This window comes from Muntiacus reevesi, chromosome 4, assembly GCF_963930625.1.
Source record: "Muntiacus reevesi chromosome 4, mMunRee1.1, whole genome shotgun sequence".
Classification (NCBI taxonomy): Eukaryota; Metazoa; Chordata; class Mammalia; order Artiodactyla; family Cervidae; genus Muntiacus; species Muntiacus reevesi.
In genome coordinates, this window is record NC_089252.1 from 110,949,813 (window position 1) to 110,964,329 (window position 14,517).

Below are 14,517 nucleotides of genomic sequence, written 5' to 3' on the forward strand. Positions count from 1 at the left end.
CTTTACATTTCTATCTTCACACAAGTATCATTGACTCTAGGTCTGTCATTTTATAAATAGAGACATGCGCAGAGGTAAGTAGTGGTAGAGCCTGAATTCAAATATTTGGCTTATCTCTAGCGCAGGGGACATAGGACACAGTTGGCTGATTTTTGAAGACTTTATAAGGATAAGTATATATACATAGGCACTGACAGGATTAAAAGAACCAGCAAGGGTGCTGAGGTGCCCAGAGATGCCAGCAAAAATGGGGACTGTTACCCATATGCTTGAAGAGTCAAAAGAATAAACAGTATTACCTAAGTCCTACTGAGAGCTGAAAGTTGAAGGACACAGGCACTACTAGAACTGCGGCCAAGCAGGAAACCTTCTGTTCCGACTCTGATCTCCTGCATGCATCCCAGTAATTTTGGGTTAAACCCAATGAGAAGAGGGAGCAGTAGGGAGTCTAGGTGATGTAACACATAGACATCAGCTTTCCAGGGCTCAGAGTAGATCTGGGGAAGAATAGCAAATACCCACACTGCTATCAAGTTAAACTTTTTTTTTTTTTTCTTTTCACAGGGTCCATGTAGATAGAAAGTTGGGAACCAAAGTTAGTACACCTTAGAATTCTTTATGCACATAGAAAGAGTTACAAAAGATACTTCTCCTTGAGTTTGAGAACCAACCCCCCCCCCACCCCCGCCATCTACCTGTTGGCACTGGGTTCATGGTTTCTGAAATTCTCAAGTCTGGCAAAAGGAGTATGACCTTACTCGTAAGTCTGGTGTATGACCAGACTTAGAGGAAAACACGTCACCAGACTCTGGTGTGACTGGCGCCCAAGCACGGTCACATAGAAGACATGGCTGTGGTCATCTCAAGGTGACCTGGGCCAGGGTTGAGGAGATGATCAATTCTTCTGTAAACCAATGAAACAGAGTTCATGCTCCCTGAATGAAGAGGGAAGAACCAGACCAACAACACTGGCCATGGAAAGTTTTAAGATTCTTGATTATTCATACTCTGAAGATCAACAGCTGAGTTTGAAGCTGAAAGTTAGATTTGTTCCAAGAACCTCTCTGCCTCTCCTTGGGTGGCAGTACTCAACTAAATTAAAACATGGGGAAAAGCATGGCTAGAGAGAATGGCTGCTGGGGCAAGGAGATAGGAGAGGTTTTTCAACACCCTGAGGGTGCTTTGAGGCTGTCCCTTTGACATTGTCAGTTGGATTTGTTCAGTTAACACCTTTAGAAGATTAAACTCTTGCCATTTTTTTTTCAACAGAGATGCTTTTGGTTGATTGTGGTTTCTATGGTTTGCCTGCTTCCTGTGACCTACTAAAATAGATTAGTGAGCTCTAGGATTTTACATCTTCAGTTCAGTTTTGGTTAAAAACAATGATCTAGACTAATACCCATCAAAGAAGCACAGTTATGTTCCTTCATGTTCTGGTCATGTCTTTATGATAAAAATTGTCCGAACTGTTTCCACTGTTTTTGTTCCAAGTGACAAAGTAATACAACAGGGCATATAGTCTGAGCAGGAAAGCCCAGAAGCAACACATGATTTTTGGAAAGGAAAAGTGTCAAGTAACATTCAGAGGTGAGACTTGAATTTCTCCTTCTTTTTTAACCCTCCAAGTTCAATAGCATCTCCAAGTGAATCAAGAACAGACTAGAATGTGTGATGAAGAATAGGAAATACATATACACCATGGAATATTACTCAGCCATTATAAAGAATTCATTTGAATCAGTTCTAATGAGATGGATTAAACTGGAGCCCATTATACAGAGTGAAGTAAGCCAGAAAGATAAAGAACATTACAGCATACTAACACATATATATGGAATTTAGAAAGATGGTAATAATAACCCTATATGCAAAACAGAAAAAGAGACACAGATGTACAGAACAGACTTTTGGACTCTGTGGGAGAAGGCGAGGGTGGGATGTTTCGAGAGAACAGCATGTATATTATCTATGGTGAAACAGATCACCAGCCCAGGTTGGATGCATGAGACAAGTGCTCGGGCCTGGTGCACTGGGAAGACCCAGAGGAATCGGGTAGAGAGGGAGGTGGGAGGGGGGGATCGGGATGGGGAATACATGTAACTCCATGGCTGATTCATGTCAATGTATGACAAAACCCACGACAATATTGTAAAGTAATTAGCCTCCAACTAATAAAAATAAATGAAAACAAAACAAACAAAAAAAATACCTTCAAAATGGTAATTTGAGTCTGTATTAACTTAGAGTGTAAAGGTAGCAGATTGATGTTTCCATACCTTTAGGCCAAATAAACCTTGGGGAAATAGTGTGAAGTCAGGATCTTTAATACATTCACTTGCTGTCAAGTCCCCTCAAGTGACTTAAGTTGATATCAGTTGAACCATATAGGAGATAATGAGGTATTTTTCTATAGCTCATATGCTTCAGACTACTCTGTGACTAGAATCAGATCTCAGTCTAGATGCCTTAGAGGTGGCCTGCTCTGGGGAGAAAATCTTGGCTGAGAATTGGTTAGAACAGGGTACTTAGAAGACATTTTCAGCTACCTCCCAGGACAAGACAGCAGTGGGTTGGGGGCTGGTTCTGGGGAATGAGAATCTAGAAGTCACTCTCACTACCATTACCTACCCCCCACCCCAAGGCATGATGAGGAGGAGGATGGAATGAAGTATCTACAGGATGAGGTTTCATACATAGCATTAGGGACCATAGGTACTCCTCTCCACCTCTTACATCATCTACTATTTGAGTGTGGCTTCTGAGGTGTCCCAGGGTAGAACACGATGTTATACCCAACTTCAGAAAACCCAGATAATGTTCTTTGCAGGCACAGGTGGCATGAGAAGAAACCCACAAAGCTGGTTATAGCAGATTCTGATTGGAGGACATGAATGAGGACTCATCCTGGCCTGCTGAGTGGGCAGTGGCTGATGGAAGATAGTGAGAGAGACCCTGATCAAGGGTCCAATGGAAATATATACCTATCATTGTGACTAGTTGGAAATATATACCTATCAATGCTTTCAACCTGTTATATGTAGACATACACATGTGTGTGCTAAGTCACTTCAGTTGTGTCCGACTCCTTACAACCTTGTGGACTGTAGCCCACCATGGGATTCTTCAGGCAGTATTACTGACGTTGGTTGCCATTCACTCCTCCAGTGGACTTCCTGACTCAGGGATCGAACCCACATCTCTTTTTATGTCTCCTGCATTGGCAGTTGGGTTCATTACCACTAGCACCATCTGGTAAGCCCCAGACATATACAAAAGTGTGTGTGCATGCATGCCAAGTTGTTTCAGTCATGTCCGACTCTTTGCGACCCTTTGGACTGTAGCCTGCCAGAGACTCCTCTGTCCATGGCATTCTCCAGGCAAGAATAACTGGAGTGGGTTGCCATGTCCTCCTCCAGGGGATCTTCCTGACCCAGGGATCAAACCCACATCTCTTACGTCTCCTGCATTGTCAGGCAGGTTCTTTACCACTAGTGCCACCTGAGAAGCCCCATATACATATACATCTCTCTCTCTCTCTATATATATATATATATATACATATATATATATATATGTATATATTACATACATATATATATACACACACATATATATATATATATATATATATATATGTAATGTTGAAAACAAGTTTGTTCTTTGAAAAGATCAACAAAGTTGATAGACCTCTAGCTACACTGATTAAGAAAGAAAAGATATAAATAATATCAGATGACAGTGCTTATCCTACCAAATTTACAGAGATAAAAAAGGATTATAAGAGAACACTATGAGCAATGTCCACCAATAAATTAAATAACCTAAAGTGGAAAAATTCCTAGAAACACATAAATTATCCAAGACTGACTCAAGAAGAAATAGAAAATCTGAAAAGATCTGTTAAAAAATAAAAAGATTGATAAATAAAAAAAAGAAAAAAAAAAAATAAAAAGATTGAACCAAAAATCAACTGAAAGCATTCAGGACCGGGTGGCTTCACTGGTGATTTCTACCAAACATTTGAAGAAAAATTAACATCCATCCTTTTCAAACTCTTCCTAAAAATAAAAGAGGAGGGAACATTTCCTAATTTATTCTTTGTAACCAGTGTTACCCTGAGATCAAAGCCAGACAGAGACCAGTATCCCTTATGAATACAAATGCAAAACTAACAGCAAAATACTAGCAAACTAAATTCAACAGCACATTGAAAAGATCATACTCTATGGCCAACTGGAATTTATCCAAAGAATGTAAGCATGGTTCAGTAAAGGAAAATCAACCGTTGTAATACATAACATTAACAGAATGAGAGAAAAAAATATAATCACTTCAATTAACACAGAAAACGCATTTGGCAAAATTAAATGCCTGTTCATAATAAAAACACTCAAAAAATTAGAAATACGAGGAAACTTCCTCAATGTGATAAAGGTCATATGTGAAACCTCATAGTTAGTATCATACTCAAAGACCAAAATCTTTCTCTCTAAGATCAAGACAAGGACACTCACTTTCACCACTACTGTTGAGCACTATACTGGAAGTTCTAGCAGAGCAATCTAGCGAGAAAAGGAAATAAAAGTCATCGAAGTTGGGAAGAAAGAAGTAAAACTATCTCTTTTCACAGATGACATGATCCTACATATAGAAACCCCCAAAGAATTCACAAAAAAGCTCTGCTAGAGCTAATAAACACATTTAGCAAAGCTGCAGGAAACAAAATCAGGGCACAAAAATCAGTTATGTTTTTATATGACAGCAATGAACAATCTGAAAAGGAAATTAAGATAACTATTCAACTTATAGTAGCATGAAAAAGAATAAAATACCTAGGAATAAATATAACTAAAGAGGTTAAAGACTTGTATACCCTAACTATAAAACACTGAAAGAAATTAAAGAAGACTTGAATAAATGGAAGGACAGCACATGTCAGTGGATTAGAAGACTTAAATTGTTGAGACCGCAATATTGTCCAAAGCTATCTAAAGATTTAATGCAATCCCTATCAAAATTCCAGTGGCCTTTTGTAGAAATGGAAAAACTGATCCTCAAATACATAGAAATTTCAAGGGATACCAAATAGTCAGAACAATTGAAATGATGATAGCACCAGCAAAGCAACTTTGATGAATTTCAGCTTTCCAATTTCATAACTTACTGTAATGTTGTAGTAATTAGTGTCAGTTTATCCTGGCATAAGGATAAACATGTAGATCAACAGACTGTAATTAAGAGAGTCTAGAAATAAATTTCACCCTCTTCTCTTCATGCCTTCAGGCTTTCCCAGCATCAGGGTCTTTTCCAATGAGTCATCTCTTTGCATCAGGTGACCAGAGTATTGGAGCTTCAGCTTCAGCATTAGTCCTTCCAATGAATATTCAGGGTTGGTTTCCTTTAGGATTGACTGATTTGATCTCCTTTCAGTCCAAAGGACTCTCAAGAGTCTTGATTGACTAATACAAAGTGCAATAAGGATCTGATTTTTGTCCTGTATGCTAATTAACTATATCATGAATAGTCCATTTTCCCTGATTAAAAAAAATTATTGGAGTATTATTGCTTTACAATGTTGTATTATTTCTGCTGTACAGGAAGGTGAATCAGCTATACATATACATATATTCTCACTTTTTTGGATTTCCTTTCCATTTAGGTCACCACAGAATAGGGTTCTGTGGTGTAGTACTGAATAGGGTTCCCTGAGCTAGACAGTAGGTCCATACTGATTTTTTAAAAGGAGTTTTATTGAGATGTAATTCACAAACCATAAAACATACCCATTTAATGTATAAATTTAATGTTTTGTCTTAGCATATTCACAGTTCTGCAGCCATCACCATAAGCTAATTTTAAAATATTTTCATCACCCCAAAAGAAACCCTGTACCATTATCAGTCACTCTGCATTACCTCTCCCAGTCTCTGTCCCCCTGCCATGCCAGATCTAGGCAAACACTGTTCTACTTCTGTTTCTATGGAATTGTCTCTTCTGGACATTTCATGTGAATGGAATCAGATAGTATGTGGTTTTTCGTGACTAATTTCTTTCACATAGCGTACTGTTTTCAAGCTTTATTCATGTCGTAACATGTATCAGTACGTCTTTCCTTTTGTGGCTGAATAGTATTGTATAGATAAGCCACATTTTATGTATCCACTCATTAGTTGACATATTTGGGTTGCTTCTACTTTTGGCTATTATGAATAAAGCTGATTTGAACATTTGTATACAAGTTTTTGTATACAAAACTTTGGACATATGTTTTCATTTCTCTTGGATGTATACCTAGGAGTTGGGTTGCTGGCTGATATAGTAAGTGCATGTTTAAGTTTTTGAGAAACTGCCAGGTTGGTTTCAAAGCTGCTGCTGTACATTTTACATTCCTGCCGGCTATGTATTAGAGTTTCAATTTCTCCACATCTTGCTGGCGATAGTTGTTATCTGTGCTTTTTATTGTAACCACCCTGGTGTGAACTGGTATCACATTGTGGTTCTGGTTTGCATTTCCCCAATAGATAATGATACTGAGCATCTTTTCATGTGCTTATTGGCCATTTTTGCATATTTTTTGGAGGAATATCTGTTCATGTTCTTGGCCCACTTTTTGTCTGGGTTATTTATCTTTTCAGTTTTTGAGTTGTAGTCATTCTTTGTGTATTCTGGATATGTCTCTTATTAGATATGCTGTGTGTAAGTATATTCTCCAATTTTGTTAGTTGTCTTTTCACTTTCTTGATGGTATCATTTGCAGCACAAATGTTCTTTTAATTTTGATGAAGTTCAGTTTATCTACTCTTTCTTATGTTCTTGGTGCTTTTGGTGACATATCTAAGAAACCCTTGTCTAACCTAGTGTCATAAAGATTTACTCCTATGTTTTCTCCTGGGAGTTTAATCATTTTACGTGTTACATTTAGTTCTATGATTCATCTTGAATTAATTTTTGCATATGGTATGAGATAATCATTCAGATTTGTTTGTTTTTTGAGAGGATGAGATTTGTAGATTGTCCCATTGCTGGCACAGCCCTGGGTAGCGAAGCATCAGTAGTCTCACTGGACCCCCACAATCCGATTGGCTTCAGGTTGGGACTCAGGTTCATTCTTTTGCATGTGGCTTTTCAGTTATCCCAGCAGCATTTGTTGGAAAGACTATTCTTTCCCCTACTGAATGATCTTGGCACCCTTGTTGAAAATCAATTGACTATAAATATAAAGTTTTTCTTTTGGACCCTCAGTTCCATTCCATGGGGGCTTCCCTGGTGGCTCAGACAGTGAAGAATCTGTCTGCAATACAGGAGACCCAGGTTCAATCCCTGGGTCAGGAAGATCCCCTGGAGAAGGATATGGTAACCCACGCCAGTATTCTTGCCTGGAGAATCCCATGGACAGGGGAGCCTGGTAGACTACAGTTCATGGGGTTGCAAACAGTACGATATGACTGAATGACTTAACACTTTGCTGTACCATTTACCTATTGTCTTGATTACTGAAGCTTTGTAGTAAGTTTTGAAATCAGCAAGTATGAATCTTCCATCCATGTTTACTCTTAAAGATTGTTTTGACTATTCTGGGTCCCTTGCATTTCCATATCAATTTTATGTTCAGTGTATCAAGTTCTGCAAAAACCAGCTGAAATTACATAGGGATTGAGTTGAATCTGTAGATCCATTTGGGGAATACAGCCATCTTAACATACTGAGGTTTATTATTACCTCTGTTTTTGCTACCCCACTGTCTCTAGTACAAAACTGCTATCCTCTAGGTCACTTGGTGGTCTAAAATGACCCAGCCATCTTGCCCATATTCAGACAACAGAAAAGAGCAAGAGAGGAAGAAAAAAAAAAATAGGAACTCATCTCTTTGCTTCTAAGGTTAAGGTTTGCAGAAGCTGCACACAGCACTTCTGTTCACTTCTCATTGGCCAACATTCCATGATTCTTAGTAGCAAGGGAAGCTGACAAAGGTCATCTTTTGACTGGCTATAGTTGACTTGTCTAGGATTTTGTTACTAAGTAAGATAGAGTTAGTAAGAAAGAGCTATTAGAAGGCAACCAATAGTCTCTGTCAGAGTTAGACATTTGGATGTATTTCTACCTCCTCCCCCATCCTTCTATCAGCCATGGTAGAACCTTATCTTCTGACTTAAGAGCCTCTTAAGACAGACAGTCCTCTGATTTTAAGCTATAGGTATTGAATGTATTTATTACCATTTTGTTTCTTTACAAATTGTGGAATTTTTACTTCCAATCACATTTTGAATAAAAGAACATTTGGTCTTCCTCATCCTTTTATGCTTGTCTTTCCCTATCCAGCTATTTTGTGTTTGTCTAGTTTCCTACGCCAGAACCAGACTTTGCGTGTTGGCCCAAACTGCTCGCCCTGTGAGGATATGGGAGCTGTAACAACAGGTGATGTGATTCATGCTCTGTTTCCGAGTGAGTTCTGAGTCCTCTTGCCTCCACCGGCCTGCTGCCCTGTATAAACTGTGCACCTGGGAAAGAGTGGGCTACAGCAGCCGGCCTTTGTTCAAGAGTTGTGGAAACTCATCCTACCTTTGATTTTAAGACTCAACCTGGTTCCCATCTCCATCTCATGCATACCTTTTTAGTACCTGTTACCCTGGGAGAAATATCAATAACCTCAGATATGCAGATGACACCACCCTTACGGCAGAAAATGAAGAAGAACTAAAGAGCCTCTTGATGAAAGTGAAATAAGAGAGTGAAAAAGTTGGCTTAAAGCTCAACATTCAGAAAACAAAGATCATGGCATCTGGTCCCATCACTTCATGGGAAATAGATGGGGAGACAGTGACAGACTTTATTTTCCTGGGCTCCAGAATCACTGCAGATGGTGACTGCAGCCATGAAATTAAAAGACGCTTACTCCTGGGAAGAAAAGTTATGACCAACCTAGACAGCATGTTAAAAAGCAGAGACATTATTTTGCCAACAAAGGTCTGTCTAGTCGAGGCTATGGTTTTTCCAGTAGCCATGTATAGATGTGAGAGTTGGACTGTAAAGAAGGCTGAGCACTGAAGAATTGAAGCTTTTGAACTGTGGTGTTGGAGAAGACTCTTGGAGTCCCTTGGACTGCAAGGAGATCCAACCAGTTCATCTTAAAGGAAATCAGTCCTGAATATTCATTGGCAGGACTGATGTTGATGCTGAATCTCCAATACTTTGGCCACTTGATGGGAAGAACAGACTCATTAGAAAAGACCCTGATGGTGGGAAAGATTGAAGGCAGGAGGAGAAGGGGATGACAGAGGATGAGATGTTTGGATGGCGTCACCGACTTGATGGACACAAGTTTGAGCAAGTTCCGGGAGTTGGTGATGGACAGGGAAGCCTGGCGTGCTGCAGTCCATGGGGTTGCAAACAGTCGGACACGACTGAGCGACTGAACTGAACTGAGCTGAACTGAACCCATTAGATGCCACACTCCTGGCTGCAGTCACCCACTTTGTTCCTGGGCTCATGGTTTAGTTCTACTCACCACATTTGGTTTTTTGCTTCACTTCTGGTTCCAAGATGCTTGTTTTAGAGCTCGGATTTGTCATGTATATATATGTATATTTCTTTTCCTTTTTTTTTTAACCACTGCATATCTTCATAACAGAAAGAATACAACCAAAGAAGTTACTAACCCATGGATGAGAAATCATTGTTTTCAAGGAACTGAAAGAAGACCAGTATGGCCAGAGCACAATCAGTCTGATAGAGTGTATGTGAGTGTTTTTGGGGTTAGAAGTAACCAGACTGTTGTTGTTGTTCAGTCGCCCAGTCGTGTCCTACTCTGTGACCCCATGGACTGCAGCATGCCAGGCCTCCCTGTCCCTCACCATCTTCTGAAGTTTGCCCAAGTCCATTGCATCAGTAATGCCATTCAGCCACCTCATCCTCTGATGCCCTCTTCTTCTTCCCTAAATCTTGCCCAGCACCAGGGACTTTTCTAGTGAATCAGCTGTTCACATCAGGTGACCAAAATACTGGAGCTTCAACTTCAGCATCAGTCCTTCCAGTGTGTATTCAGGGTTGATTTCCCTTAAGATTGACTGGTTTGATCTCTTTGCTGTCCAAGGGACTTTGAGGAGTCTTCTCCAGCACCACAGTTTGAAGGCATAAAGTCTTCAGCATTCTGCCTTCTTTATAGTCCAGCTCTCACAACTGTATGTGACCACTGGGAAGACCATAACCTTGACTATAACCAGACTGTACAATGCTATATTAAGAAGTTTAAGTATAATATAAAGTAGTAAAGGCTTTGGATCAGGAGCATATAGAAGGGAAGTGAGAAACTGCATTTTCCAGAATCCCTCATTTGTATGGATTTCACATGACTTCCCTTCTCTGTGTGGTTAGAGGTCTCCAAAGAGGAGAACGTGCCTATGCTTAGAAGGCAGAAGGGTGAAAAGGCCATTATTATCAGAAGTTTGTGGCAGGATTTTTCAGACTTCTCTCATATCTTGCTTTACTGTAAATAGAACCAGCAATTATACTATTTATGAAATAGTATCATAGGGCCTCATTTTATTACTTGAAATGGGGACTAGCTGGGGCTTTTCATGATACTTTATTCTCTTTTTCTGTAAGCTCATTAACTTCGCCAATATTTAGCTGGCTTCAGGTAGATGAGCATTACAATGTGTAATGATTAGCCCTTAGAATGTCTCCATAAATTGTCCTCAGTGTTTGTTAATGACTTTGCACTGACTTTATTATTTATTCTTTAGATCCCTATCAGGGAAGACTAATGGTTCATGTGCAATATGACTGGAAACAGAACACATACATTCATTCACCCAATGCTGACTGAAGGCCTGAAGTGTTTTGGGTACTGTGCTGAAATAGAAATAGATGCATAAGGCACAAGAAGGTGTCTGCCTTCAAAGGAATGGCAGTGTGACAGAATGGAGAAATTTTAATGCAGGGCAGCATAAGATAATGGCCACCAGTGTAGATCTCTGTGCTATGGAGAGCTCAGAGGAGGAAGGACCTCCTACTGGGGGTTTCCGAGAAAAAAGGATTCGTGGGAGGAAGGGCATTTGAGATGAGCTCTGAAGAATTTAAATCTGGGGAGATGGTGAGGGAGGAGATTTCACTTAGAAGAGATGGCATAAACAAAAGTAATGAGAGAGAAAGAGGGATAAAGCTGTGAAGACATGTTACTGGAGATAAGTCCAAAATGTTAAGTTGACTCACAGAAGTCATGGAAAACCTTAAATGATAAGTTCAGGCCTTATATGACTTGGTGCTCTGACAAGGAAAATAAATCTGATGGAGGTGAGCAGAATGGATTGAGGCTAGTGCCAGGAGGCCTGGTGTTACCCGGTATGAGGTAACTGGAGAGAGGCACTGGAAGGGAAAGGAGGGATGGATACAGATGAGAAGCTGAAGGCAAAATGCATGGGACTGTGTGTACATTACTGATTAGGACTGATAGTGAAGATATTAGACTGAGAACTTTGCTTCTTACTCCTTTGCTGCTTCAGCCTGGTCATTCTTCAGGTTAGGGAGTCTAGAGCCTCACTACTCAGAGTGTGTTCCACAGTATCAGCATTGCCTGGGAGCTTGTTAGAAACGCAGATCCGTCAGCCCCACTCCAGTCTGTGGAATCGGAAGCTCTTGGGGTGGGGTAATCTGTGTTTAAACAAATCTTACAAGTGATTCTGATGGATTTTATGTTTGAAAGCCGTTGGTCTAGAGAGAAGTGATTTTCTGTAGGTTGATAGGGTCCTGCATTTACAGTTCAGAGAATTTAGTGTGAGGTCAGTACTGCCCCCTCATGCTCTGGATGACCAAGTACAATTCATGTAACCTCTGTGGGCGGGCAGGCTCTGGAGCCAAACACCTGCATCCTGATCTCAGCTCTTCTAGGCTCACCTGGTGGTTAGAGTGGGCAGCGTTGTCTCTCTGAGACTGCTTCCTCCCCAACAAGATCCGGTCTAAGTCCTCAGAAAATGGGAGCTCTTGGTATTGTTATTTCCTCATCTGTACCCATGACACATTGGCCTTGGCATTGTATGCTTCTAAGAATGGTCTGAAAGTTGGCCCTGGTCGATACCATTTTATTTAGAAGTGATAAGTGGTAAGTTTTATGGAGGAGCACCTTGGGACAACTATGCTGATTTTCAAGGCAGAAGACTCCCTTGCAGTTTTCGCTCTGCCCTCTCTAGACTTGCCATCTCAGAACCACTTACCCTTCTTTAACTTCAGCTCTGAGGCCATAAAATAGGTATATCAGTACCTGACTTTCTACTTTCACAGAGATTTTAAGAGGGACCCCCCACCCCTGCTGGACAACTGAAATAAAGAAGAATGAAGGTTAAAAGCTCTTTAAATGGTAAAGTACATGTTTGTCATTATTCATGTTATAATGAGTAAAAAGGATATATTTCCTGGACCAGCAATTCTCAAACCTTAATGCATCAGAATTTCCCATTGAGCTTGTTAAACCTGGTCCTTACTCTGAGAGTTTCTGATTCTGTAGGACTGGAGGGCAGAGAATGTGCATTTCTAACAAGTTCCCAGACAATGCTAGTGCTGCTGATACGGGGCCCTACTCAATGTAAACTTGGTCCTGAGGAAATGTCAAGGGAGAGGTTCCAGTTCGATGCAGTGAGTACATCAGATCACTATGGGAGTCCAGAGAGAAGAGCACAGGGCAGCTTCCGAAAATGCCTTTCCAACCTGTCTCTGACCTTCGTTAGCTCTGTAACTCTGCTAGAGCTTCAGTCTTCTCAGCCTCAGTTTCCTCTCTGAGATGGGAGGGATGGGTGATTTTAAGACGAGCCTTTTCACTTCAAACACACTTTTAGTCAAGAATTTGTCCAACTTTGCAGGTTGCTTGAATTCTCAACTGTAATGGTGCAGAGACTTATTTTTCTCAGAACTGTTTCCCGTTGACTATTTTTTCCCCTTTTTTGTTGGAGTAGTCAGGGAAGAGGGGGAAGCTTCTGGACTTTCTTTGTAAGAAAATTCAATTTCCATTCCTCTTTTTTTGTAAGTAGAATTTTGCCTTCCTCTTTTTGTTTCTTGCTCCTGAGCCCTGCCTTCTCTGAAATGTTTCAGTTCCCTCTCTTGTATTTTTAGACAAACTTTCCATCTTTCAGTAAATGTGGCTGGGGTTCTATATACATAGCTTGTTGAGGGTCAGAACCCCAGAGGAGACTGCTTCTGGAATGGACATGGAGTGAGTCCCCCAATTCCTTTTTCATTCTTCCAGGGTTCCTGGTTTTAGGTGTTGGGTTTGTTGTTCCTGTCTGTTTGTTTAGCTTACGGTCAAAGCTGGGGGCTTCTTGGGAAGTCATTCATGGAAATAAACGCAAAGCCATTTCATTCAGTGATGCTCAATCAGCTTTGATTAAGACTTTTTGCCTCTCCTACTACCTTGCTTTATTTTTCATTCTTTTCCACTCTGTTTAATACCTATGGAAAATTAGAAGTATATGCAGCCCACTCAAATCTGCATACTCACCAGATACTTCTTACCCCTTCTCTTTCCTTTCTGATCTCTCAGCATTGTTGCCAGTTATGTTAATAAAGCAATCTCTTACTTAGCAAACTTCTGAAATTCTTTAACCCCATGAGTAGATAAAAAGCCTTTAAACCATGAAAGACTGAAATCTTTCCCTCCAGGATCAGTGATGAGATTAATATACCCATTTTCACCACTTCTGTTTAATAAGTAGTGGGAGTCTTAGCTAGAGAAACTAGACAAGGAAAAGAAAACAGACAAGGAAAAGCATCAAAACTGGAAATAAAGAAGTAAAATTATCTTTGTTTGCAGATGACATGATCTTGTATGTGCAAAACCCCGAAGATTCTACATAAAATCTGTTGGAACTAATGAATTCAGCAGTGTTGCAGGATATAAAATCGATAGATGAAAATCAGTTGCATTTCTGAAAAACAGAAAGGAAATTAAGAAAAAAAAATTCCATTTACAGTAACATCAAAAAGAATAAAATATGAGTAAATTTAAGCAAGGAGGTGAAAAACTTGCACACTGAAGGTGCAAAACATTTCTGAAGGAGATTAAAGAAGTTAGAACTAAATGAAAGATGGTCTATATTCATGGATTAGAAGACTTAATGTGTTAAGATGTCAGTATTAACTGAAGTGATCTGCAGATTAAAGTCTGTGCAACCCTCATAAAAATTCAAGCACTTTTTTTTTCACAGAAAAACAAAAATCCATCCTAAAATTCATAGGGACTCTCAGAGGACCCTAAATAGCCAAATAATGTTAAAAGAGAACAAAATTAAAGGTCTCACATTTCCTGATTTCAAGCTTATATAAAACTACAATAGTCAAAACAGTTGTTCTGGCGTAAAGACAGATATACTGATTGACAAAATAAATTAGAGAGCTCAAAAATAAACCATCACATATATGGTCGAATGAATTTTGACAGGGGCATCAAGCTAATTCAATAGGGAAAATGCAGTATTTTCAACATGGTGTTGGGAAAACTGGATACCCAAATGCAAAAGAATTAAGTGAACC